This window comes from Schistocerca gregaria, chromosome 3 (assembly GCF_023897955.1).
Source record: "Schistocerca gregaria isolate iqSchGreg1 chromosome 3, iqSchGreg1.2, whole genome shotgun sequence".
NCBI classification, from domain to species: domain Eukaryota; kingdom Metazoa; phylum Arthropoda; class Insecta; order Orthoptera; family Acrididae; genus Schistocerca; species Schistocerca gregaria.
Window position 1 is genome coordinate 122,999,630 of NC_064922.1, and position 27,333 is coordinate 123,026,962.

At 42.5% G+C, this 27,333-nt stretch overlaps 1 protein-coding gene across 3 annotated transcripts in view; it reads left to right on the plus strand.

Annotated features, from left to right (window-relative positions):
* LOC126355690 (calcitonin gene-related peptide type 1 receptor-like) overlaps positions 1-27,333 on the plus strand; it is a 1,110,235-nt gene that overhangs the window by 531,618 nt on the left and 551,284 nt on the right. The gene's annotated exons all lie outside the window — the stretch shown is intronic.

Sequence of the window (27,333 nt, forward strand, 5' to 3'; positions counted from 1 at the left end):
CTTAGACAATCAGATATATATCTATACATGTATAACTGGAGCCATCAATATCTCGATTACGTAAACTCATTCTTCGTGGGCTCGGTCGAAGACTTGACAACAACAGTCCAAAAACGAATTCACGGAATCGAGATAATAATGGCTCCAATTAGTATCGATACATTATGTTTCGTAAATAAAACCGCCTTTTCTTGCTGGCACATAATTTACTTTTCCCAAACGCGTTTCGCCTTTTTCAAATCTAAGGCATCTTCAGTGGCATAGTTTCTTGGCAACTGTGTTTCCTCTCATCCAGTCCTCTCGGCGCCCTGCCATACATTTAAAAAACATATGCACAATGTTGTATTCTGAACTTTTTGTTTCGCACAGTTCACCGCGTTTCTCCTTCTTCTTTCTAAAGTGCTGTAATTCTTTTGTCACTACTTATAGCTATTCGTTCGAATAATGTGCTTTCAAAGAGGTAAATACTGTGATCTTGTTATCTATTTCCTCCCGCTTGGTCTATTTACCTACATTTGCAAAACAAGTATTCTGTGCTGGCTACGGAGGATGGCCACGCAGACAAACTTCCGATATATCTAATTGTCTATACATGAAGATGACATCAATGAAATGCCGAAACTGGTCGTTTAAATGAAACAACTTTTCAAAACTAACGGCTGTTCTGCTACTTTTCGTTGGTATATAATTACATGAATTAGGTCACAAATGTAAATAAAGTGCGCCAGATATTTGGTAGCTTTACTTAGAAGCGCTGTAAACTATGTGGCACACTTTATTTACCTCATTTGACCAGACATAAGAAAAGTCAAAGGTTAAATTTGTCCATGAAAGCCCACTACATACCTAGTAGGAGTACCATCTATCTGGATCACCTTGACATTTGTGCGTTGGGTTGTCGGCATGTAGGAGCTGGGCCTTGTGTAGAGGCAGGGGCAATGAGCTCATCAAGGTGGCGGTAAATTAAAAAAATGCAAGACTGCGCTGGCGTGAGATTCATATCGGTAAAAGACGAGGGCTACTACACTACCGTCTACACCGAGGTTCTGTTTGGCACAGACAGTTATCAGCCATTTGTTGGGTATTCTGGTCCAAATTTGTACTTGAATGACTTACTGAGGTATGCAGGACAATTGACGACAAAATCTCTGGAAACGCAGGTGTCAATGTGGTCGCCTGCATGCGTAGTATCCACCACACATGGGTAACTTTAGTAACGTCACGTGACCTCATTTTAAGTGGAAATAAAGCGCGCTAGACAGTTGGTATCCCTACTACTGCTATATGATGGGTGTTTGGACTAAATCTGCCCTTAAATGTGGTACTGAAGTACGCAATGCCAGTGACATCACAATCCAGGATGGCGGTAAGGCTACCGACTATCTGTCTCATATTGGTGATGTTTCCGACATGGTTAAGGTCAGATATACCCTAGAACGTCCACTAAATGCCTCTGTACTGTCTGGCACACTTTATTTACTTTTGTGACCCAGGTCATTGACCTTGATCTACATCCTGGTGCACTTTCATTAAGAACACTAAGTGACATTTACCGCAACAAAGCTTAAATTTTTCTTATCAGCATTTATTTCTAAAAACATGTGAGTGCTCAGCCCTCTAAAACCCTGATAAGGAAAATTAAAATAATCTCAGGTATCAGAAGTGTACACAGTAGTTCATAATTTTGGCGGCAGCACAGTAATCATCAAACGTACCTCGTTTTATGAATACTCAAGTCTGACGTAGTATAAATTTGCTACAATCGGAACAGCAAAAAAAAAAAAAAAAACTGTGGGGCTATGCAATAGTATCATGTGGGATGGTCGCCAGATATTGATAGTAATGGTGTTAATAATGATAATAACATTGTAACACTGTCATTAAAGCAGAGAGTCTTCATGGACCTGAAATACTCATTATCAACAGAAAGACATCGAAGCACTCCAGAGCAGGAACGAAAAATAAACTGGAACTTCTAAGGATCAAATTATACTGCAGAAGGAACATACAGACCAAGTGCATGTAAATAAATTGAATACTGTACCAACACATATTCTCATATGAAAAACTGCAGGTCTAAATTCAGTGGGCATATTAAAAAATGGAACTAACCAGGTCAGCTAGAAACGTTGAAGAATTCTGTGAAATTCGCAGTAAAGACGCATTGATGCACTATAAAGTAAGCAGGAATGGTAACAACAAAGTGGAACACCAATCTAGTATGAGCAAAATATTCTTATAAACAAGACTTCAGTTTCCAATAGAGCTTGTGTGCCAATAGCCACTCCAGGTAACAACAAATATCGTGGTAACACTGTAGACAGCATGAATGCAAAATATTTCGAAACTACTACAGTTTTACATATATGTGCCGTTTCCCTTAGCGTACGGCGCTAGGCGTCACTGAACAGCGATGCATACCGCCTAGAGGGTAGGCAAACAACGTATCATCCGAGCGGTCGTGGTAATAAGTCTGCAGTGAAACGTTGTGAATGTATTTGTGGCATCAAGGTAAATGAGAAATCGGGGTGAAGATTTATAATTTGTATTTGAAAACAGTTACAAAAAGTGCTTGGAATTACGCCCTCCTGGTTGATGAGCGCCGTTGAACGGCGCTGGGGTGACTGTCACACTCTTAAAACCAGTGGCAAAGTGGAAATTACATCGGAGTCAGCCACAAATGGGTGCTATCGTTTCTTGGCATTGGTATCATTTTCACTGCGGACGTGTTCATAGACGTCACATCTGCTTGCTGCAATTAGATTCAATACATGTCATAATGTCATGGGTGGGCACCCGGACATCTGTTACCAGTATTCTCTGCAGTTTTCAGAGAAAGTATTTGATTTGGTTCGGGAAGAGGTCTTTTCGCGGCCACAACTTTCAAAACTGTAGTTAATCTACTCAGTGTCTAAGAGTCCCGCTAATGTCGAAAGTATGATTTGGAAACACATGTACTAGCTACTTGAGAGTTTTTTTGTAGTTTTCGGTAACATGTGGAAGATTAGGGAACTGGTCCATACACCCAGTTATAAAATGTAGCATGCAATTTCAACTTCGTTTTCGATATATTTGAGTTTCCTGTCACGAAGAACACGCTGCATCTAATTCCCATTGGCCCATCCCTTCGCTACACACTTATATTTACTCCAAATATTTCACCGTTCTCAGTTAAAGCTGTCAGGTAGCTATCTGTCCCTATTATTGTGTGAGCTCCACTGGTTCTTTGCAGTGATTCGAACTGTGGATCTTTGAACCCAAGCATTTTTATGTTGATCACCAGGATTTTAACGGGATTCTCTCTTTCTCTCTCTCCCTCTTCCTCTGTGTGTGTATGTGTGAGTGAGTGTGTGAGAGAGAGGATGGGGAGGTTAGCTTTTCTCATGTCTTACACTAATAATTTAGCTTTTTCTACAACTGGATGAAACGTTGCCCACCTTAAAAGCCCATGGTATGCTTCCCGCGCACAGTAAAATACCTGGATATCAACCTGTTACGTCTGGAATAACCATTAGCCATTAAAGACTGACCTACAATTGTGAGACGTATGGCAGGGAAGTGGCATGTTGGTTGGTTAATGAACCTGCGAAGTCGCTGGTTGGAACCTCCCAGTCGATTCACAAGGAGCTTCTTAGAAATTCCGCGACCATGACGTATCTTTCCACTCTTCTCTGCCAGTGGACTGATGGAAGTATGGCCTCGTAGACCTGAAAATGGCGTGCGTCATAGTTTGCTGCCGGATCGCTTAGTGGCTGCCAGTCAGCCCGTTCAACTTGCAGAATGAAGCTCCAGCCCTACACATCTGTTGCACGAGCTCACACTTCTTATTTCTTCCTTCGTAATGTACAGTGTTTGCAACTATCTTATTTACTGATACCTCCTAGAACAACATGTCGTATATGAACACTGTCGTTCCACCTTAGGACCATAAAAACAGCGAAAATCGTAAAGTACAGAAGCAGAACGTCTTCAGCTTGAGGCAAAAAAATCTTTTAAGGTATCCAAAGAAAGTTATTTAGTGTGCTAAAATCACGTACAAATAATTCTGTCTATGGCAGATGCCCCGTTGAGGGAAGAATACAAAGAAATTGTAATTCATCTGTGAAAGAGGTCGCAGTGATCTTTCTTGACTGACAGATCCTTAATTACTGTTCGTCAGTCTAGTATTTTACCCAGGTGAGCTAAAGTACTTAACAGAAGACACAAAGATAATCACAAAAGAACTGCTCATTCACAATTCCGCAGTTGGCGAAAAAGTGTCATAGAAATATTCACCACTTATCAGTGTAAATTACGTGTTGCCCTTAGGTAAGCTATATAACACGCAATATAATCGTGCTTTGCAGAATTGAAAGCGTTGCATAGTGTCAAGTTAACATGTTGAGCCTTAGTTACTTACGAGACATAGAGAAACTCAGACAGGTCAAACAGTGTCCGAGTTAAGAAGTTATATCAGCCACTCAATAGTATTTTGTTATTGTTATCTAGTACACTCTCACATTTCTTATTTCAACTGTCCGGGAATTATTATATGTAACATGTTTACTGGCTGTATGCTGTTATAACGTCGCTCCACGCATCGTTGCTGTTTAACACAGTTTACAGAACAGTATTCATATTTCCCCGGCTTAACTTGGGGCCGGTTGTCTGCAGCTAACTTAGCTATAATAAATTACATACACAACAGTCCCTCGTGTATTAATCTGTCTGTTAGTGAAAATCGTATGAAAATCCCTGAAACAGTTCCGGAGATCAGGCTTCACATATAAACAGGAAAAAGTAATAGGGTATATTAATTCATCATAGCTGAGTCAATTTGCAAGAAATATTTATAACTACCACAAAAAGGGCCAAACTCGTCTGTCAGTCTATCTGTTGATGAAAACAGTATCAAAATCCCTAAAGATCTTCCTGAGATTACCCTTCACAAAAGTCAGAAAGAAGTTTCGAGGGCCTTAAATTACATAAAGGATGTTTCCGTAAGACCATGTAAAAATTTGACAAGGCATAGAGGATGCTCCACTGAACAGTTTGAGGTAGGGAACCTAGGGTAAGAGAAGCCACCTTAAGGAGGTAATAGGAATACAATCATGTTACTGTGTACTTTTTTATTTACATAAGTCACAGTTAACTGCAAATACCAAAGTTGACCCAATGTAAAAATGTTCAAATGTGTGTGAAATCTTATGGGACGTAACAGCTAAGTTCACCAGTCCCTAAGCTTACACACTACTTAACCTAAATTATCCTAAGAACAAACACACACACCCATGCCCGAGGGAGTACTATAACCTCCGCCGAGACCAGCCTCACGGTCGATGACTGTAGCGCTCGAGATCGCTCAGCTAATCCCGCGTTCCAAACACAATGTACGTACCATTTGTACTGTCTCTGAGTAGCACTGAGTGCTCAATGGGTCTGTCGTAGGTTCATAGCAAGTTCTGTCATGGGACAATATCAATACGACACAAAAGAGTTAGCTTATGGTCAAGTAAAGTAAACAAAACCTGCATCATGAGTTCCTTGTAATGAGGTTCGTCCTCCTTGTTTCCTTGCAGGAAATAAAGAATATACATTTAAACAAACAGCACAGTGCGTGTAAACTTGTACGCATGTTAGTTGTAAATAAGTTGTAGAACACTAACGCTAGACAAAGCGGCAGACAAGTTTGCTTCCCTATCTCCTTAAGCTGGCTAACTAAGGTGACGATTCCCGTTAAGAGTTCGGGCAAAATGTGCGAGTTCGCCCAGAAGAAGGTCAATGGCCGGGTAGCCTTTAAGTATATGGAGATAGTAACTGTTCCAATAGAACAGATACCAACGATGACCATGCAGCTTCTCTAGAAGAAAATGATAGTTAATCGAAAGCCTCAGCTGCCAACAGGTGTCGTTGATATACCGCAATGGGGACACCTGCATGGTCATCGTTAGTATCTGTTCTTTCGAAACAATTACTGTCTTCATATAGTTAAAGGATACCTGGCCAGTGACCTTCTTCTGTGCAGATGTGCACATTTTGCCCGAACTCGTACGGGAATCGTCACCTTAGTTAGCGCGAGTAATGGGTGAATGGGCAAATATCCTTTAGGAACATTACGGATGTCGTGAAAACATTCCCCAAACTGTGACGCTGTGATGATTGTTGTAGGGTGTTTGCTTTCAGATGTTTCAAGCCGTACACCCCAACGGCCTACAGTCCGATAAAACGTGATTCATCTGGAAAGTCCGCCTGTCGCCACCCAGTTGACGTCGATCTGTGGTAATGATGTGGAAATTCCAACCTGCTATGGTCTGAAGAAAAGCGCAGAATGACATAGAATGTTGCAGGAAGACTGTCACTTGTTCATAGGTGGCGGGCACACACGTGAACAGTTTTCGATGTGCTTGGCGATCCTTCCTTCTGGAGGAGAGACATGATCGAGTGGATCATCGACGACGGGTAAGCCTGCCAAGAGGTTCGCATGCAGTTAAACATTGGGCCATTGTCACATATCAATGTCCCAAAATTCTGGATATTGCACGATTCGACCAGCTGTCTAACTGGATATCCACAATAAGGGCCTTTCCGAGCTCTGTCACGTGTTGATTCACTTGTTTCACATCAGTACGCTGTTGGAGTTGCTTTGACATCTGACTATGTCTTGTGGGTGCTTCACTTTATTTAGCGTTGTCTGCTAGTGAGCCTCAGACATTATTAAAGCACTTCCATCGACAAATTCGTGCTTTTGCAAGTAGCTCTCTTCATCATAGAGCTGTTCGCAACCTGGGCCTTTAGGTGGTGGTGGATTTGGGCCAAGGAAAAAAACAGCGAGGCCACTCGTCCCAACGGAATAGTGAAGGATGCGAAGGAAGTCGGCCGTGCCATTTCAAGGAGACCCTCCCGGCATTTATCTGAAGCGTTTTAGGAAAATCACGGAAAACTTGAATCAGGATGGCCGGACGGGGGTTTGAACCGCCGTCCTCCCGAATGCGAGTCCAGTATGTTGACTACTGTGCCACATCACTCGGTCTCGGCTTTTAATGTTCCCCACAGGATCTGGAAAACACCCTGAAACATACGGGAGACTCATTCGTCCCTAAGACACCAGGTAGTCCGATGAAACATGATTCATCTGGAAAGTCGCCATCCGGTTGACGTCCAGTTGTGCTAGTGACGCGCAAGTTCCAACCTTCGTCGCTGCCGAACAGTAGTCAGACTGGGTGCAAGAATGAGGCTTCTGAAGCGGAGATACACACGCACGAACGTTCGCTGAACGATCATTGAGGAGTCACATTTGATGGCCCCTTGGTTCATTTGGGTGATCATTTACTCAATAGCGGAAGTCTGCTCTCCTGTACACATCTCAGCAGCTGTCGTTCACCCCTGTAATCTACAGTTGCCTCGGAACCGGTTTTGGGCAGCGCTATTTTGCCGTGCACAGTGTACCTTAACCAGGGCGGCACGCGAACTGTTTACAGACTCAGCATTTTTCGAAATCCTTCCACCCGTGGCCCGAAAGCCAATGATACTGCCCTTTTGCACGTCAGATAAATCGCTCCATTCCCACATTACGATAGCATCACTTTTTTCCTTGTCCCCGCAACATGCTTTATACCCTCTACTGTTAGCTCTGCCGCCTGCCATCTGTGAGTTATTATCATACAGTGAGGTCGAACATAGGCAGTGGTCACATAACGTGAAGGGGCCGTGTAAACGCAGTGCTAAGCTATATCTATTAAAGTATATAGACGTCTGGCCCAGGTAAACGAATACACATCAATTGTTTCAACAAAATGGAAATCTGCAGTGGGCAAACAGGTATTACCGGATGAGCACGTTTCCGACTTAGAAAACGTGTAGGTCATCTGTTCACCTAAAGGTTTCTGGGATAGTATTATTAAGAACGAGGTCGAGATACGAGTAACAGTATCTTGCTAGTCGGCACAAGGGTTGTTAGCAAAGCGCAGCTTGGCATCCACCCATTGGATTTATTATGTATATATTTATCCTTTGTAAAAGCAGCTATCTGGGGTACTAATAGGCTGTGAAATTCATGCAGGGCGACAATTATTGAACTATATGAAATAAAATCGTCATAACTTCTGAACGGTTACCGTTATGACATTCAAACTGCACGGTTGCGCCGCGGGCCATGGTGGAAATTAGTATACGCATGCATGGTTTTATTTTGCGACAAAGCCCACTTTCGTTTGGATGGGTTCGTCGATAAGGAAAATAGGCGCATTTGGGGGACTTACAATCCGCTTTCTGCGATCGAGAAGTCTCTTCACCCTCAACGGGTGACTGTGTGGTGTGGAATATCGAGTCCCGGAATAATCGGTGATTACAGAACGGTACGTGAAGGTTTTGAAAGATGGTTTTATCCCCATTATCCAAAGTGACCTTTATTTCGACACGATGTGGTTCTTTCTAGACGGAGCTGAACCCCGTCAAAGCAGAAGAGTGATGTCCTTTAGGTGGACTTTGGGGACAGAATTCTGACCCAGAGGCCACACTGGCATGGGCCTCGATTGGCTGCCATACTCTACGGATCTGAATTCATGCGACTCCTTTTTGTGGGGCTATATTAAAGACAAGTTGTACAGCAATAACCCCAAAATCATTGCTGAACTGAAAACAGCCATTCTGTAGGTCATCGACAGCATCGATGTTCCGCAACTTTGACGGGTCATGAAGAATTTCCATACTCGCCTGCGCCACTGAGCCGTGGTAAAAATTTTTAGTTTTAGTTTTATTTGTTTATTTTGCATTGGATCCGTTCGTTGGCTTGGGTATGGTGCACTGTACCGTGGAAGGTGATCACTGATGCGTCACATAATGGGGAAACGGGGCACACCCCAACTGTGGGGGAAGATCAAGAAAGATGCGATGGAGATATGCTACGAAGGTTCGTAGGTAATGTGGCAACAGGGTGAGTGTACTGTGCGCGAACACAACCCAATTCCAGAATTCCAGGAATGTATGCGGGCTGCTGTGAAACAGGTATTCTAAAGCCTGTCCTCCAAACCAGATAAGGGCGTGGTATTTCACCAGAGGGTAGTGTGAGCTGTAGAGCAACAACAGGAACTTCGGGGTAACCGTCGTTGGCGGGACAAGGAGGCAGCAGTCCACAATGTGTGGGATAAGGAGCCAAAAGTCCCGTATCAGGAGACACGTAGGAGGATGCTCGCTGAAGTTGTCAAGCTGACGTTCAGAGAAAAATGGTGAAGTAGCCAGTCTTATGAAATCGATGATTGGTCGGGATCTTGCCATTGACAACAACCCGCCAGAGTGCAGACATGTACAGTCGAAAAAAGGGTGCGTCGACGCACCTCCAAACCGCCCGCCAGCTGACGTCTTTGTACTGTGTCTTATAGGGTTGTGAGGGATGGACGATGTATAAAAGAAAAAAGAAAGAGATCGGGTGATGGAGAGAACTTTCAGTAAGTAGCTGCATTAGACGGGGTAAGTTACGAAATGGTGCAGTAACGGTGAGATACGTGCTATTTCGTTCGGTGGTTGAAGAGATGTTGGTCGGAGGATATATTAGAGACAGTGCGTTAAAGACAGGAAGGACCACCGTGAATGACACAGGATATTATGTACAACGAGTGCTGTTACTGTTGGGATCAGTTAAAACGTGGAAGTACCGGGTGGTTATAATTAATGTCAGCTATTCAAAGAGATCAAGTGTATGCTGTAATTCTCATACAGTAGTGAAATATGGTAGATAGTCCATTATATTAATGCGGAACCAACAGTTACAGCCAAATGGTGCTCGTAATGGCAAGACTGCAGATAAACGTGCCGAAACGACTCGTTTTAATAAACGAGATATCTTGACTATTTTCACTAATTGATCACAAACAACAGATCGGATTTTCCTCCTTAACATGGCAGTTAAAACTGTGAATTATCAATAACGCCAATAATTTCCCAAAGAAATGTCATTACCTACGTAAACAATGACTCTTGATGAAACTTCCTGGCAGATTAAAACGTGTGCCAGACCGAGAATCGAATTTGGGACCTTTGCTTTCGCTGGCAAGTGCTCTATCATCTGAGCTACCCAAGCAGAACCGAAACTGTAAGGACGGGTCGTGAGTCTTGTTTGGTTAGTTCAGATGGTAGAGCACTTTCCCGCGAAAGGCAAAGGTCCCGAGTTCGAGTCTCGGTCCGGCAGACAGTTTTAATCTGGCAAGAAGTTTGATATAAGCTCACACTCCGCTGCAGAGTGAACACCTCATTATGAATGACTCTTGATGCTTGGAACCGTGAAAAACCAACACCGTATGTTGATAATTTGTATATGTCTACATGGTCATGTTTACAGTAACAACATGAGTATCACTCCTGGTACCGGCTCAGAGCACTATGGGACTTAAAATCTATGGTCATAAGTCCCCTAGAACTTAGAACTACTTAAACTTAACTAACAACCTCCAACAAAAAGGAAGTAAAGTAATGGTATTAGAATGCTGTTGTCTGTATGGGCAGTTTGCACCATGAAACAGATCGACAGATAGTGCCACGTAGAGAATACAGGCTGTCTCTAAAGGTAAACAGCCAGACCATTAACTTTACCAGAACTGTGCTAGACTCTGAAACAAGACAGACACGGAATATTCTGTCTGATTCTCAGTGTGCATGGAAAAGAACGAACTTACTATCATAATATTATCTCTAGTGGAAATATTATGGTATCTCTGTTTTCAGGATAGAGTCAGCAATACGGCACTGAAAGTAGATGAAAAGACATACACTTGGAAGACGAGTTATACATCGTAAAAAAATGTGTTACACTTGTCTCCCTTGTTGGTTTAATAAAGTTGAAATGAAGAACCTACTTTCAATGTGCAACAACAGAAAACCCGTGATGCAGAATAATGCGCTATCACAGTAGGAGCAAAGGCTTTGTAAATATATCCTTAGAATTGTGCGAATCCTCATGCTTTCGCAGCAGAATTACTGGCCCATTAATTTTCGGGCATACAACCACATAAACCCTACTTATTCTCCTAATATCTTGATATCTTGGACATCTATCTTTCGGCCATGTTCAGGGTTGGCCGACAGATGGAAGCTACGGCACTCGCTCCGTTCTTCTCTAATAACTTTGCAGACGTCACAACAGTGCAGTTCATAGTGATACATCATTGCACCTGCATGGATTGACATCTGGGGAACGGATTATATTTAACAATGCTTCTCCGCCACGTCTTTGGCTCTTGTGTATCTGAGTCTGCATGCGTAGTGACGCGATCTGTGTTCTTAGAACGACGGGGCGAGTGTGTGTAATTTCAAGAAAGCGCGCTCCAACTCGCACGTGCGTGAACTTGGCACGCGTCTTAAGCAGCGACTGGATATCACGCGTTGGTCACACCTATTGCGTGACTAAATCGTTGCCAGGGCTAGAAGATGTTGCGAAACTTCTGATAGAAATCACCAAGGACAACTGGACACACAGGCCATCCACCTCTCCCACTCACGGTTTGGTGCCGTAACTCTACGATTTTCAACTTCATCGCAAATCGACATCTGCATAAATCATGTTATTTGTAGTGCGACGACGAGGATGTATAAGTAGTGTTCAAATGAAAAGATACGAAACGTTGTAACAACCAAACCGCTTGAAATGTGCCATTTTGGGATAACGTAGCGAGACTTCTAGGTTTGCGAAGCCTGTGTCGTCACCTCCCCCTAAAAATTTCAGAGCTGTGTCCTCAGCAGGCTAGGCGAGGCTCGCCGTCTTTTTCGTGGGAGGTCCAATACTCGTCGGAAAAACCACTAGCAGTGACGAGTACTGAAACACACTTCATAGCCCACGCAAGTCCACCATAAGCCCCTGGGCTACTCACACAGGAAGTGATTCTGGTCCACGATATAGTGGCCAAGTTGAAGTATCCGCCCTGCAGTCTGGACATGTCACACTGCGAGTTTGGTGTGTTTGGTCCGCTAGAGAAACATCACACAGGGAGGCGCACCCACTCGGATGACGAACTGAAGGACACAGTGAAGCAACTGACTCCTGTCAAAGCCACGGGAATTCTGGGAGCAGGAAATCCTTCTGCTCGTGAAACAGTGGGATATATGTATGCTCAGGTCTTTTCAATTATACCCAAAGTGTTGTTTCGTATCTTTCATTTTTAACACTCTTCATATATTCAGTTTCTCGACCTACTCTGAGAAATGGCCGAAATATATATGGCCGAAATATTATGAATGGTAACTGGGTTCATGCTCGAAACTGAATGGACCAGCCTTAGAATCCGCTATTAACATCTGTTCCAATAGATAGTAGATACAGCAACTATGAACAAGATGCTAAGCAGTATTGTTTTGTCCTTATTTTCCGGAACCAGACGTATTCCTTCATTCCCCTAATTTTGTTGACACGCTCCGTACAGATTTATTCGCACGAACGCTTCTCTTGTTAGACCTAGAACACAAACGGGTGGACGATTTGACCTTGTTACTAAACCATCGTAAATTATACTACTCTATATTTTATTCGCAGAAAATCATAATTTTTAGTTTATGGACTAGTTAATTGCTGTTATAAGGTCTACAGTGGTATCTTAAGGTGGTCATGTCGTTTTGGTTTCTGTACGTTATAGATATGGATGTCAGAGAAACAGCAAGTTGCATTACTGTTAAACTATCATTGGTCTTGTCGTGGCACTTTTTGCCTCTTCCCAGTCTGATACATTCGTAGCTGAGGTATGGTAGGTGTTGCTGTGTTGAATTGTGATTTTTATCAGTTAGGTACAGAAATATTTATTGTGAAGGATAGCATGGATCAATATTATGTGTAAACTGGAAACCGAAATGAATATAAATTGTGAATTATTTTAACTTTTCTTGAAGAGAAGAAGTTTGAGGTAAGGCGGCAGCGATGCGCACCTAATTTGTAGAAATGATTATTGGGAGCTAGTTAACTTCGTTCACTTGCTCAGAGCTGATAGAAAGATCATCCCACATCGCTGAGTCATGCATCAACATATAACTTATCAAGTAGTTTTATTTTTATGGAAATTCTCTGTTAATATTGTGCCCTTTGTATATTATTGTTCACTTTTTCTTCGTAGTACTGTTCACACCCATGTCATGTGTGAAGATCACGGAAAGGTTTACTCTGTCTCTTTGAATAATAATTCATTCTAAAACCACTATCTTGGAATATCATTTCATAGTAAGAGTTACTCTCCCTACCCCACTGTTTGTCATTTCACATGTGATATGCAACAGTTAGAAATTTTATTTAGGAACGGAAATGTAGCTTAACCGCTGCCTGCTTCCTGTTTGCTGTTGTGCTTTCGAGAAATCTGCAATTATGTTGTCAAGACGCGAGGTAATTGAAAATTTTGATTTGGGCCAGATAATTGTTTTATTTAAGTTTTGCATTTAATATAAGACAGGCTGCAGTCCGATCACTTACAGTTCTGGTCAAACTAGGTTCTGTTTAGTCAAAGCATACGAATTTAAGTTGGTTAACAGTTTGTGGATACATAGTGTCGGTAATACGTAGACCTTTATAGAGTTGAAGGTCAATCTGGGCTAAATTTTATCAAGAAAAAAATATGTTGGAGAGGTTACAGTATTCACATACAAAATAAGTACAAAATGTCGTCTTTCTATACCCTATAGTGGCAACAGCAAACTGGAGGGATCCGCGAATTGGTACCAAGTGCAGTCGTAGATTTTACGAGGGTTAAGCAATTGGGAGTAATCAGTAGACAGGAGGTACAACGTTTGATACTGAAAACCTTCTGTTGCTACAAACATGAATCAAGGCGACTAAAGCCCCACTTTCTGAACCATATCGCTGCGATTTCTTGAAAGGTTTCCCTTCCCACCGTGATGGAGCCAACACACGCTTACAAAACTGTTTACAACGCCACTGTTTCCTCACTGTTAACACACCTAGAAGAAAACAGTGAGCTGTGACGTCAGTGTGTGTGCACTCGTACTGTCGATTATATTCCCACATCAAAACAGTTTACCTCAGGGTGCGGTATTCATGTAGTGATTGGGCGATAAACACAATGGGAAGGAGAGAAGACGGACTGGAGGAGATGGGGCCGCGGCCCGGCTGGCAGGTCGCCCGGTCACAAAAGACGCGTGTGCCGTCGTGTATACGCAGAGTTCGCACTGCTGCTGTTGCTGCTGCTGCTGCCGCCGCCCTATGAATAGCCGTTACTGCTGACCCAAGGTCAAACAACCGCGGAGTAGACAGCCTCGCGCAGATACTGACGTCCCTTGTCCGCTCGTCCTCGCCTCGCCTGCTTCTGTTTGTACTGTTTATTTACTGACATCCGTCCCACCGGCGGCGTGCCAAATATACTCCAACGTGCCGTTCATTAAATCAAATACATACACGTATGCAGTGTGTTCAAGAACGTAATGACCAAACAAGACAGGTATGTTATTATCACAACAAATAAATTTAGCTAACCAACCATGTATATTGAATGAGTAAGCAATGTCCAGAAGGTAATTGGTGGTAATTGAGAATACACCACAGCCACTTACGTTTCATTTCATTCTTGTTCTGATCGGTGTACAATGTTGTTTACGTCTTCTATCCGGAAGACTGGTACGATGGAGTTTTATACGCTCGTATACCCTGTCCAAGTTTTTTCTTTCCTTTATAATTACTTGTAAATTACTTGTAATACTATCAGAGACAGCAAAGGACTTGGAAGAGAAGTTGAACGGAATGGATAGTGTCTTGAAAGGTGTTGTGGTTGGCAGGAGAGCCAACACCGTCTTACTAAAGGAGGCCGAAATGCACGCGTCTCAGCTCATGCAGGCTGGCGTGAGGTCAGGAACATGACAAGGGAATTAGACTTCAGAAAAACGGACGTAGCTGGTGGAATACTTAACTTTAATCCATTAATGACGAACGTCGCTCTTGACGATACGTGATTGACAATATCAATAGTAACTGACTTCGGCGCCTTGCTAGGTCGTAGCAAATAACGTAGCTGAAGGCTATGCTAACTATCGTCTCGGCAATTGAGAGCGTTGAAGTCAGTGAACCATCGCTAGCAAAGTCGGCTGTACAACTGGGGCGAGTGCTAGGAAGTCTCTCTAGACCTGCCGTGTGGCGGTGCTCGGTCTGCAATCACTCATAGTGGCGACGCGCTGGTCCGACGTGTATACGGACCGCGGCCGATTTAAAGGCTACCACCTAGCAAGTGTAGTGTCTGGCGGTGACACCACAAAAGGAGGATATAAGATGAACATAAACAAAAGCAAAACGAGGATAATGGAATGTAGTCGAATTAAGTCAGGTGATGCTAACGGAATTAGTTCAGGAAATGCGACACTTAAAGCAGTAAAGGAGTTTTGCTATTTGGGGAGCAAAGTAACTGATGATGGTCGAAGTCGACAGGATATAAAATGTAGACTGGCAATTGCAAGGAAAGCATTTCTGAAGAAGAGAAATTTGTTAACATCGAGTATAGATTTAAGTGTCAGGAGGTCGTTTCTGAAAGTATTTGTATGGAGTGTAGCCATGTATGGAAGTGAAACATGGACGATGAATACTTTGGACAAGAAGAGAATAGAATCTTTCGAAATGTGGTGCTACAGAAGAATTCTGAAGATTAGATGGGTAGACCACATAACTAATGAGGAAGTATTGAATACGATTGGGGAGAAGAGACGTTTGTGACTCAGCTTGACTAGAAGGTGGGATCGGTTGGTAGGACATGTTCTGAGGCATCAAGGGATCACCAGTTTAGTATTGCAGGGCAATGAGGATGGTTAAAATCGTAGAGGGAGACCAAGAGGCAAGATTCAGACGAATGTAGGTTGCAGTAGTTACTAGGATATGAAGAAGCTTGCACAGGATAGAGTAGCATGGAGAGCTGCATCAAATCAGTCTCCGGACTGAAGACCACAACAACAGAATACAGTTACTGCAAACTACATCCATTTTATCCTGCTTGCTTTGTTTGTATTTAGGTCTCCCTCTACGATTTTAGCCACCGCGTCTCCCTCCATTAACAAGCTATCAATTCCTCGTATCCAGCAAGGGAAACTCTCCATCGCATCTCCCTTAGATTTAGTGGCAAGATGTGCCAATGGTCAGTCCGCCAAAAACTGAACAAAGATTAAGCATGAAAACAGAAAGAAGATATACTGAACTGTGAAAAAAGAACCAAAATAGTTACAGTGTACGGCCCGAGCTCAGGATGTGCAACATCGAGCGAAATTGAATGGTCGTGGCGTCGTGGTTGTCTGGCCACGGTGTTGGAGAGCGAAGTGGGAGTTCCGGCTTCAAATATCCCTTGCGCCCCATATCTTTTAACAAAATTATAGAGTTGTCTTTCTGGTTACTGACATGTCATTTCACCGTATTCAATATTCGTGCCTGTATCGTGGTGTAAAGCTCGTCCGTAACAGCGAAGTGTAAGGAAGGGACCTCCACAGGTACGTACCTCCTATTTGTTCTACACAAGCACCACATGCTATGACTCTTGCGTTACGTTTTGGAAGTTTTGCCTCTTGAATTGTTTTGTTGCAACGTAGCTCACACCCGTCTGTTTGTTGTTTTCATTTCTGTGATAGGCCTATGCGACGTCTGCCTGCACTCACTATTCACCACGTTTACTTGGGACGGTAAAACATTCTTACAACATGAGACGTATTCTGTATTCAGTCTCTAGTATGACAAGTGCCGAGACTACAGAAAGAGAACATACAAGTCAATGACGGGACGGGACGTTTATAATTTTGTGAAAAGGTTTTAGCTCACAATTGGTTCATTTCTTACTTTAGCAACATGCAGCAAAAATTCATCATTCACAATGTTGATAAAGGCTGTGATGTGGGGTCTGCGAGGGGTACTGTCAAGTGGGGGGTGTCCCAGGGATCAGTGTTGGAGCCACTCCTGTTCCTTATTTATATAAATGGTATGCCCTCTAGTGTTACGGGTAACTCTAAAATATTTCTGTTTGCTGATGACACTAGCTTGGTAGTAAAGGATGTTGTGTGCAACATTGGCTCGATTTCAAATATTGCAATACATGACCTCAATTTGTGGCTTGTAGGAAATAAACTAACGCTAAATCACAGTAAGAATCAGTTTTTACAGTTTCTAACACACAATTCAACAAAACCTGACGTTTTAATTTCACAGAACCGGCATATGATTAGTGAAACTGAACAGTTCAAATTTCTAGGTGTTCAGATAGATAGTAAGCTGTCGTGGAAAGCCCACGTTCAGGATCTTTTTCAAAGACTTAATACTCCCATTTTTACTATTCGAATGGTATCAGAAGTGACTAATCGTTCGACACGAGAATTAGTCTAAGTTGCTTATTTTCATTCGCTTATGTCGTATGGTCTTGTATTTTCGGGTAACTCCTCCCGTAAGTGATCGGTTAGTAGGACATGTTCTGAGGCATCAAGGGATCACCAATTTAGTACTGAACGGCAGCGTGGAGGGTAAAAATCGTAGAGGGTGGCCAACAGATGAATACACTAAGCAGATTCCGAAGGATGTAGGCTGTAGTAGGTACTGGGAGGTGAAGAAGCTTGCACAGGATAGAGTAGCATGGAGAGCTGCATCAAACCAGTCTCAGGACTGAAGCACACAACAACAACAACAACAACAACTCTTCAAAATTCTAAAAGGACTCTTCTGTCTCAGAAACGGGAGTTTCGGGCAATAAATGGTATGAGTTTACGAACCTCTTGTCGACCTCTGTTCACGAGTCAGGGTATTCTAACATTGGCCTCTCAATATGTATATTCCTTATTGTCGTTGCTTGTTACCAATATTAGTTTATTCCCAAGAATAAGCAGCTGTCACTCGGTTAATACTCGCCAGAAGTCAAACCTGCATTTGGATCGGACTCTTGTGCAAAAAGGTGTGCAGTATACTGCTGCTTCGATTTTCAATAAGCTGCCACTCGAATTAAAAAATCTTAGCAGTAATCCACGCGCTTTCAAGTCGAAACTGAAGAGTTTCCTCATGGGTCACTCCTTCTATTCTGTCGAGGAGTTCCTTGAAAGATTAAGGTGATTATGGACTGACTATTTTAAGGTTCATGAACGTTTGTTTTTATGTGTCATTACTTTTATGTTGTAAATTCATGTGGTATTTGGAGTTTACCTTGCAGGGATATGCTCTACCGACGGGTGCCTCCTTTGAGTCAGGTGTGCGAAAGATTTATTTTTCCCCAACTTGGTTCCGTACCTTTTAGTTAGTAACTCGGTCTACCTATATAATCATGAACATTCACCTATAGCATGACTTGCCGAAAATTTCTATTGTCTTCTCGTCTGAAAGTTTTATCATCCAAGTATAATGTCACTTTAAATGTTCTATCATGTCCCGTGTTAGATTGAAAGTGTGTGGCGCATTCTGTATATGTCGGCCACTGCAACAATTGTTTGTTACAGAGGTAGATTTTCACAATTGTTTGTTACAGAGGTAGATTTTCACGTAGCCGCAGAGGAAGAAGCCTAACGGTGAGACTCTGGAGGATCTTGGTGGCCAACTTACAAGTCTTCCCCATGCGATACACCGATTGCCGAAGATACGGATCAATGTAGCACGACTGGTTCTGCAAAAGGAGCCACACCATCCCTCTGGCAGACAGGGGGAAACTCCTCGAATACGTCGCGAGGTGCTCTTGCCAGGACGGTGTGTAACACTGACTACCTCAGTCGAGAAGCCAATATTAGGACCCAAGCAAGTATGTGATGCCGGCTCACGTGTTCACTCCAAATTGTCTCCGATGACCTAGCATAGCTCTTGTACATGGGTTATCATTCGCCAATATATCTACATTTACATCACTACTCTGCAGGTCTCACGTAATTGCCTCTCAGACCATTTTTCGAACCACATTCAGATTATTTCTGTGCCGCTCCACTGTCTAACAGCTTCTGGTAAAATGAACATTTAACTTTTTCTGTAGAAGCTCACATTTATCTCATTTTATTATGATGGTCGTTTTTCCCTATGTAGACTGGCGACAGTCAGAGGAGATAGTAAACTGAATTTCTTGAAAGATCATGCAGCAACGAAAAGCAAGTGCGTTTTATGGCTGCCGACTATCCCTCCCCTATTTACCGGTAATATAAAACGAGGTGCCCTCCTGTGACTTTGTCGATGTCCTCCGTTAATCCTCTGTGGTCCATCCAATACTGCACAGCAGTAGTCCAGCAGAGAACGAAGAAGCGTAGAGCAGGCAGTCTCTTTAATGGAACTGCCAATAAAACGAAGTATTTGGTTGGCTATTTCCACAACATTATGTATGTGATCGTTGTAACCTCGGCTGGTTCATCGTGTAAACTAAATTTAACGGATTTCCTTTTGTACTCATGGGCATGACCTCACACTCTCCCTTATTTAGTGTTAATTGCCACATTCCGAACTATACAGATACCGTGTCTCAGTGTCTTCGTTTTGATCTTTTGATAGCTTTACCAGACAGAAAATGGCAGCATCACCTGCAAAAAATCGAAGCCGTAGGCCCGAATTATCTCCTAAATCGTCTGCGCAGAATAAATTGCTTGATGAACGTCAGATATCACTTATTTTTCAGTCGAAGACTTTCTGTCATTTACTACGTGCTGTGACATTTTTCTCAGGAAATCGCCAAACCAGTAACACAACTGAGACTATATTCTATAGGCATGCAATTTGGTTAGAAGTATCTTGTAAGGAGCAATGTCGAAAACTTTGTGGCAACCTAGAAATGTGGGATCAATTTGAGATCCCCTCTCGATAGCATTCATTACTTCATGAGATGAAAGAGGCGGTTGCGTTTCACATGAACGATTTTTTCTGAGTCCGTACTGTGCGTATGTCAATAGGCAGAGGTGTATCATAATATTCGAACACAGTATACATTTAAAATCCTACTGCAAATCGACGTTAGTGATAGGAGTATGTAATTCTGGTGTACCCGTGGTCTAGGGGTAGCGTCTTTGATTCGTAATCAAAAACGTCTTCGGTCCCGGGTTCGATCCCCGCCACTGCCTAAATTTTGATAAATAATCAGCACTGGCGGCCGAAGACTTCCGGCATAGGAAGTCAGCCTCATTCTGCCAACGGCCTTGTCAAAGAGGGCGGAGGAGCGGATAGCGGTTCAGGGCACTCTCTTGTCCTAGGGGTGGGAAATTGCCCCTAAAGGCGGAAGAATCAGCAATGATCAACGACATGAGGATGCAGAAGGCAATGGAAACCACTGCATTAAAGACACGTAACGTGTATCCACAGGACATGTGGTCTGTAGTTGAAGAAGTGTCATGATGATCTCTCCATTAGCAAAAGATTCCGGAATAGTCCCCCATTCGGATCTCCGGGAGGGGAATGCCAAGGGGGAGGTTACCATGAGAAAAAGAGTGAATAATCAACGAAAGGATAACGTTCTACGAGTCGGGGCGTGGAACATCAGAAGCTTGAACATGGTAGGGAAACTAGAAAATATGAAAAGGGAAATGCAAAGGCTCAATCTAGATATAGTAGGGGTCAGTGAAGTGAAGTGGAAGGAAGACTAGTATTTCTGGTCAGATGAGTATCGGGTAATATCAACAGCAGCAGAAAGTGGTATAACAGTTGTAGGATTCGTTATGAATAGGAAGGTAGGGCAAAGGGTGTGTTACTGTGAACACTTCAGTGACCGGGTTGTTCTAATCAGTATCGACAGCAGACCAACACCGACAACGATAGTTCCGGTACACATGCCGACGTCGCAAGCTGAAGATGAACAGATAGAGAAAGTGTATGAGGATATTGAAAGGGTAATGAGGTATGTAAAGGGGGACGAAAATCCAATAGTCATGGGCGACTGGAATGCAGTTGTAGGCGAAGGAGTAGAAGAAAAGATTACAGGAGAATATGGCTTGGGACAAGGAATGAAAGAGAAGAAAGACTAATTGAGTTCTGTAACAAGTTTCAGCTAGTAATAGCGAATACCCTGTTCAAGAATCACAAGAGGAGGAGGTATACTTGGAAAAGGCCGGAAGGTACGGGAAGATTTCAGTTAGATCACATCATGGTCAGACAGAGATTCCGAAATCAGATACTGGATTGTAAGGCGTACCTAGGAGCAGATATAGACTCAGATCACAATATAGTAGTGATGAAGAGTAGGCTGAAGTTCAAGACATTAGTCAGAAAGAATAAATACCCTAAGAAGTGGGATACGGAATTTCTAAGGAATGACGAGATACGTTTGAAGTTCCCTAACGCTATAGATACAGCAATAACGAATAAAGCAGTAGGCAACACAGTTGAAGAGGAATGGACGTATCTAAAAAGGGCCGTCACAGAAGTTGGGAAGGAAAACATAAGTACAAAGAAGGTAGCTGTGAAGAAACCATACGTAAAAGAAGACATACTTCAGTTGCTTGATGAAAGGAGGAAGTACAATGTTCCGGGAAAATCAGGAATACAGAAATACAAGTCGCTGAGGAATGAAATAAATAGGAAGTGGAGGGAAGCTAAGACGAAATGGCTGCAGGAAAAATGTGAAGACATCGAAAAAGATATGATTGTCCGAAGGACAGACTCAGCATACAGGAAAGTCAAAACAACCTTTGGTGACATTAAAAGCAACGGTGGTAACATTAAGAGTGCAACGGGAATTCCATTGTTAAATGCAGAGGAGAGAGCAGATAGGTGGAAAGAGTACATTGAAAGCCTCTATGAGGGTGAAGATTTGTCTGATGTGATAGAAGCAGAAACAGGAGTCGATTTAGAAGAGATAGGGGATCCAGTATTAGAATCGGAATTTAAAAGAGCTTTGGAGGACTTACTGTCAAATAAGGCAGAAGGGATAGTTAACATTCCATCAGAATTTCTAAAATCATTAGGGGAAGTGTCAAAAAAAAACGACTATTCACGTTGGTGTCTAGAATATATGAGTCTGGCGTCATACCATCTGACTTTCGGAAAAGCATCATCCACACAATTCTGAAGACGGCAAGAGCTGACAAGTGCGAGAATTATCGCACAATCAGCTTAACAGCTCATGCATGGAAGCTGCTTGCAAGAATAATATACAGAAGAATGGAAAAGAAAATTAATGATGCACTAGGTGACGATCAGTTCGCCTTTAGGAAAAGTAAAGGCTGGAGTGACGCAATTCTGACGTTACGGCTAATAATGGAAGCAAGACTAAGGAATAATCAAGACACGTTTATAGGATTTGTCGACCTGGAAAAAGCGTTCGACAATATAAAATGGTGCAAGCTGTTCAAGATTCTGAAAAAAGTAGGGGTAAGCTATAGGGAGAGACGGCTCATATACAATATTTACAACAACCAAGAGGGAGTAATGAGAGTGGACGATCTAGAACGAAATGCTCGTATTAAGAAGGGAGTAAGACAAGGCTGTAGCCTTTGGCCCCTACTCTTCAATCTGTACACCGAGGAAGCAATGTTGGAAATAAAAGAAAGGTTCAGGAGTGGAATTAAAATACAAGGTGAAAGGATATCAAGGATACGATTCGCTGATGACATTGGTATCCTGAGTGAAAGTAAAGAAGAATTAAATGATCTGCTGAACGGAATGAACAGTCTAATGAGTACACAGTATGGTTTGAGAGTAAATCTGAGAACGACTAAGGTAATGAGAAGTAGTAGAAATGAGAACAGCGAGAAACTTAACATCAGGATTGATGGTCACGAAGTCAATGAAGTTAAGGAATTCTGCTACCTAGGCAGTAAAATAACCAATGACGGACGGAGCAAGGAGGACATTAAAAGCAGACTCGCTATGGCAAAAAAGGCATTTCTGGCCAAGAGAAGTCTACTAATATCAAATACCGGCCTTAATTTGAGGAAGAAATTTCTGAGCATGTACGTCTGGAGTACAGCATTGTATGATAGTGAAACATAGACTGTGGGAAAACCGGAACAGAAGAGAATCGAAGCATTTGAGATGTGGTGCTATAGACAAATGTTGAAAATTAGGTGGACTGATAAGGTAAGGAATGATGAGGTTCTACGCATAATCGGAGAGGAAAGGAATATGTGGAAAACACTGATAAGGAGAAGGGACAGAATGATAGGATATCTGCTACGACATGAGGGAATGACTTCCATGGTTCTAGAGGGAACTGTAGAGGAAAAAACTGTAGAGGAAGACAGAGATTGGAATACGTCAAGCAAACAATTGAGGACGTAGGTTGCAAGTGCTACTCTGAGATGAAGAGGGTAGCACAAGAAGGGAATTCGTGGCGTGCCGCATCAAACCAGTCAGTAGACTGATGAAAAAAAAAAATTCTGCTGATTACTCCTATTGCCTTTCTTGGATACTGATGTAACTTGTCCAACTTTCCAATCTTTTGGTATGGATCTGTCTTCCAGCCAGCGGGTGTATTTAACTGCTGAGTGTGGGACTATTACATTAGCATGCTGTGAAAGGAACCCTATTGGCATGATATCTGGACTGGAAGACTTATTCAACCTTCTTCGCTACACCGAGGATATCTACTTCTAAGTCATTCATGTTGGCAGTTGTCATCGCTTCGAATTATGTAACACGTTTTTCGTCTTCTCTGGTGAAGCAGTTTCGGAAAAGTGTGTTTCATAAGCCCACTATTATCAATTTACTCGATTTAAATCTTTCCATTGCTTCTGATACTATTTTTTTTAATTTTATCCACGTCTGTTCCACATTTACACAGTCAGTTGGAGACGAGTGTCTGCCGTGTCTCGGGAAGATATCAAACTAATATTTATGTACTTTATTAAATAACTATATTTTGCATTTTCTTTTGCGCAATTTCGACGTTGCGGTCTTGCTACAACGACATTTTTCTCAGTAATTTCCTTATTCGTCATAATGCTTCGTGTTTGGTCGGGATTATTTGATGCAAAGAGGTCAAGTATCTTTCCTCAATCACGTATACTTCGAATGTGATTGTCAACTGAAACTTCCTGGCAGATTGAAACTGTGTGCCCGACCGAGACTCGAACTCGGGACCTTTTCCTTTCGCTGGCAAGTGCTCTACCATCTGAGCTACCGAAGCACGACTCACGCCCGCTCCTCACATCTTTACTTCTGCCAGTATCTCGTCTCCTACCATCCAAACTTTACAGAAGCTCTCCTGGAAGAGATGAGACGAGATACTGGCAGAAGTAAAGCTATGAGGACCGGGCGTGAGTCGTGCTTCGGTAGCTCAGCTGGTAGAGCACTTGCCCGCGAAAGGCAGAGGTACCGAGTTAGAGTCTCGGCCGGGCACACAGTTTTAATCTGTCAGGAAGTTTCATATCAGCGCACACTCCGCTGCAGAGTGAAAATCTCATTCTGATTGTGAACTATTTGCCCAAAATGATATTCGCAAAAAGATTTTAGTACAATTTCTGACGATAGGGAACACCAAACAACGCCTCTGAATACGTATATTCGCAAACAAATCGAAGGGAGGATGGATGTCAATAGCAACTATGACTACGAATTACGAGAATCATGCATGCATTCCCGAGTAGTCTGAAACGATCCGTAAGCAGAACAATTTCAGGAAACTGAGGGTCTTCCTGAACTTGTTGTTGTACTATACTTACCTCGTGTCTGCTCTCAAATCATGACACCCTGCCCTCCTCAAATGTCTCACCTTCGTGATCTGTCTAAATTAAGCACGTGCACCAGCAATGTAATTGTATTGCCCAGTCGAACGTGGACTGCAGTAAATATGCTCAAAACTGGTTCACCTCTTACTCTTGCAACAGACAGCAAAAGGTCATTATTCACAATATTGATAATGGCTGTGATATGAGATCTGAGTGAGGTACTGTCAAGTGGGGGGTGCCCCACCGATTAGTGTTAGAGCCGCTCCTGTTCCTTATTTATATAAATGATATGCCCTCTAGTATTATGGGTAACTCTAAAATATTTCTGTTTGCTGATGACACTAGCTTGGTAGTGAAGGATGTTGTGTGCAACATTGACTCAGTTTCAAGTAGTGCAGTACATGACCTCAGTTCATGGTTTGTAGAAAATAAACTAACGTGAAATCACAGTAAGACTCAGTTTTTACAGTTTCTAGCACACAATTCAACAAAATCTGACGTTTTAATCTCACAGAACGGGCATATGATTACTGAAACTGAACAGTTCAAATTCTTAGGTGTTCAGATAGATAGAAAGCTGTCGTGGAAAGCCCACGTTCAGGATCTTGTTCAAAGACTTAATACTGCCATTTTCACTATTCGAACGGTATCGAAAGAGAGTGATATTTCGACACGTAAATTAGTCTACTTTGCTTATTTTCATTTACTTATGTCGTATGGTATTATGTTTTGGGGTAACTCTTCCCATTCCAGAAGGATATTTTTGGCTCAGAAACGGGTGGTTCGGGCAATGAGTGGTGTGAGTTCACGAACCTCTTGTCGACCTCTTTTCACGAGTCTGGGTATTTTGACATTGACCTCTCAATATGTGTATTCCTTATTGTCGTTTCTTATTACCAATATTAGTTTATTTTCAACAATAAACAGCTTTCACTCGGTTAATACTCGGCAGTAATCAAACCTCCATTTGGATCGGACTTCCTTAACTCTTGTGCAAGAAGTTGTGCAGTATACCGCTGCATCCATTTTCAATAAGCTGCCACTCGAATTCAAAAATCTTAGCAGTAATCCACGCGCTTTCAAATCGAAACTGAAGAGTTTCCTCATGGGTCACTGGTTCTATTCTGTCGAGGAGTTCCTTGAAAAATTATGTTTCTCGTTGTGTTGCTGATAGCGTTTGCTTAAACTTATGGACTGAATTTCTTTCAGGTTCATGAACATTTATTTTTATGTGTTATTACTTTTATGTTGTAATTTCATGTACTAACACGTTCCATGACCTTGGAGATTTGCTCCTCAATTTGGTCATACGGAATTTGACAAGTAAATAAAATATAAAATGAAATGCCATAATGTGGATAATTTTATACTGGGAAACGTTGACGTCTACTTTCACTGACATGTTAGACCATTTCCTTCGGCTGCTCCATAAAATTTATGTCTTGAAGTTGTCTCCATATTTACAGCCCCATGTTACGTACAGCGACTTTCAAGCAGGCACTAATCGCTGTATGATGTTTGCTTGCTCGACGAGAAGTCAGCATGTCATTACCCTCTGTCCCTCAATTCAACTTTAGTGGAACAGTGTTCGAAGAAGGTACTTATACATATCATTTGCCACTGGCGTACTTATTCATTCGTAGTGCTCACTTATTATGTGCTCCCGCAACTTGCCAGTGTTACAAGATACACTGCCTTACAGAACAGTGGAGCGCCAAGAAGGCGAGGTAGGAAACGAAACGAAATTTCACGGTTTCAGAGGGTGCGTGATATTACTTAAGTGATTATGAAACAGAGTCAAATTTCTGAAGAAATTAGCAGCGTGAGCCCACTTACCAGTATGACGTTGCACCTCTTCTGATCTGCATACCAGCACTAAATCGGTTGGCAGTGCTGTCATAAAACCATAGCATATTATCCTGAGCCAAGCTGGTCCACAACCAATGTAGATAGTTTCTCATATTCTCGATATGGCTCTGCGATGCAGTTAACATCCGAGCTGGTCACTCATACGTCCTATCAGGCCAAATCTGGAGACATTGCTGGCTACGGGAGTACCTCAGCATCACGCAGCCAGTTCATAGAAATTCATGCATGAATACACCAGCTTCATACCATTGAAATTGGGCGCTACGATACGGTGACATTAGAGGTAACAAATAAAGACGAAGGATGTTCGTGGTGTACCGTCTCGCAATAAGATCCCACGTCCCCCCTTATTCACTACCAATCGTAACCTAAAGTCATACCCAATGGCTCCCAACAGCTTGAAGCCGGAAGTAACACATCTGTGGATCTCCAAAACGTTAGAACAATAGGACTTCTCTCAGTTTCGCTGTTAGGACCGATAATATTTTTAAAAATGTAGGGAATGCGATACACTGATATTTAAAAAGCATCATTCTCTATCCTCGACATGTCAAAAAAAGGCAGGCAACGTGGGACTGGACACGGTGAGCAGGGCTTCCCTCGTAAAGCTGTTTTACGGAAACACAGCAGTAGTGCTGCTGCTCTTCGCGAGTGTGGACTTATTAAAGGAATACAGGGAGACCACTTTCCGCGATGTTGTTGTAGAACACTATTCGGAAGTTCGAATTAACTGGCGATTTTCTAAATGATCATGGAAGATGCCAACGGACAGCTGCGGCACAAATTTTTGAAGAAGTTACTTTTGCCATGACTGAGAATGCTGGACGCAATACGCCATCTTCAAGCAATGCACGAGCTGATACACAGTTGTTTCGGGCAGCAGTAAAGCGAACTCTAACGTAATTGCAGCCTGTTGTGGATTACGATGATCGTAGCATT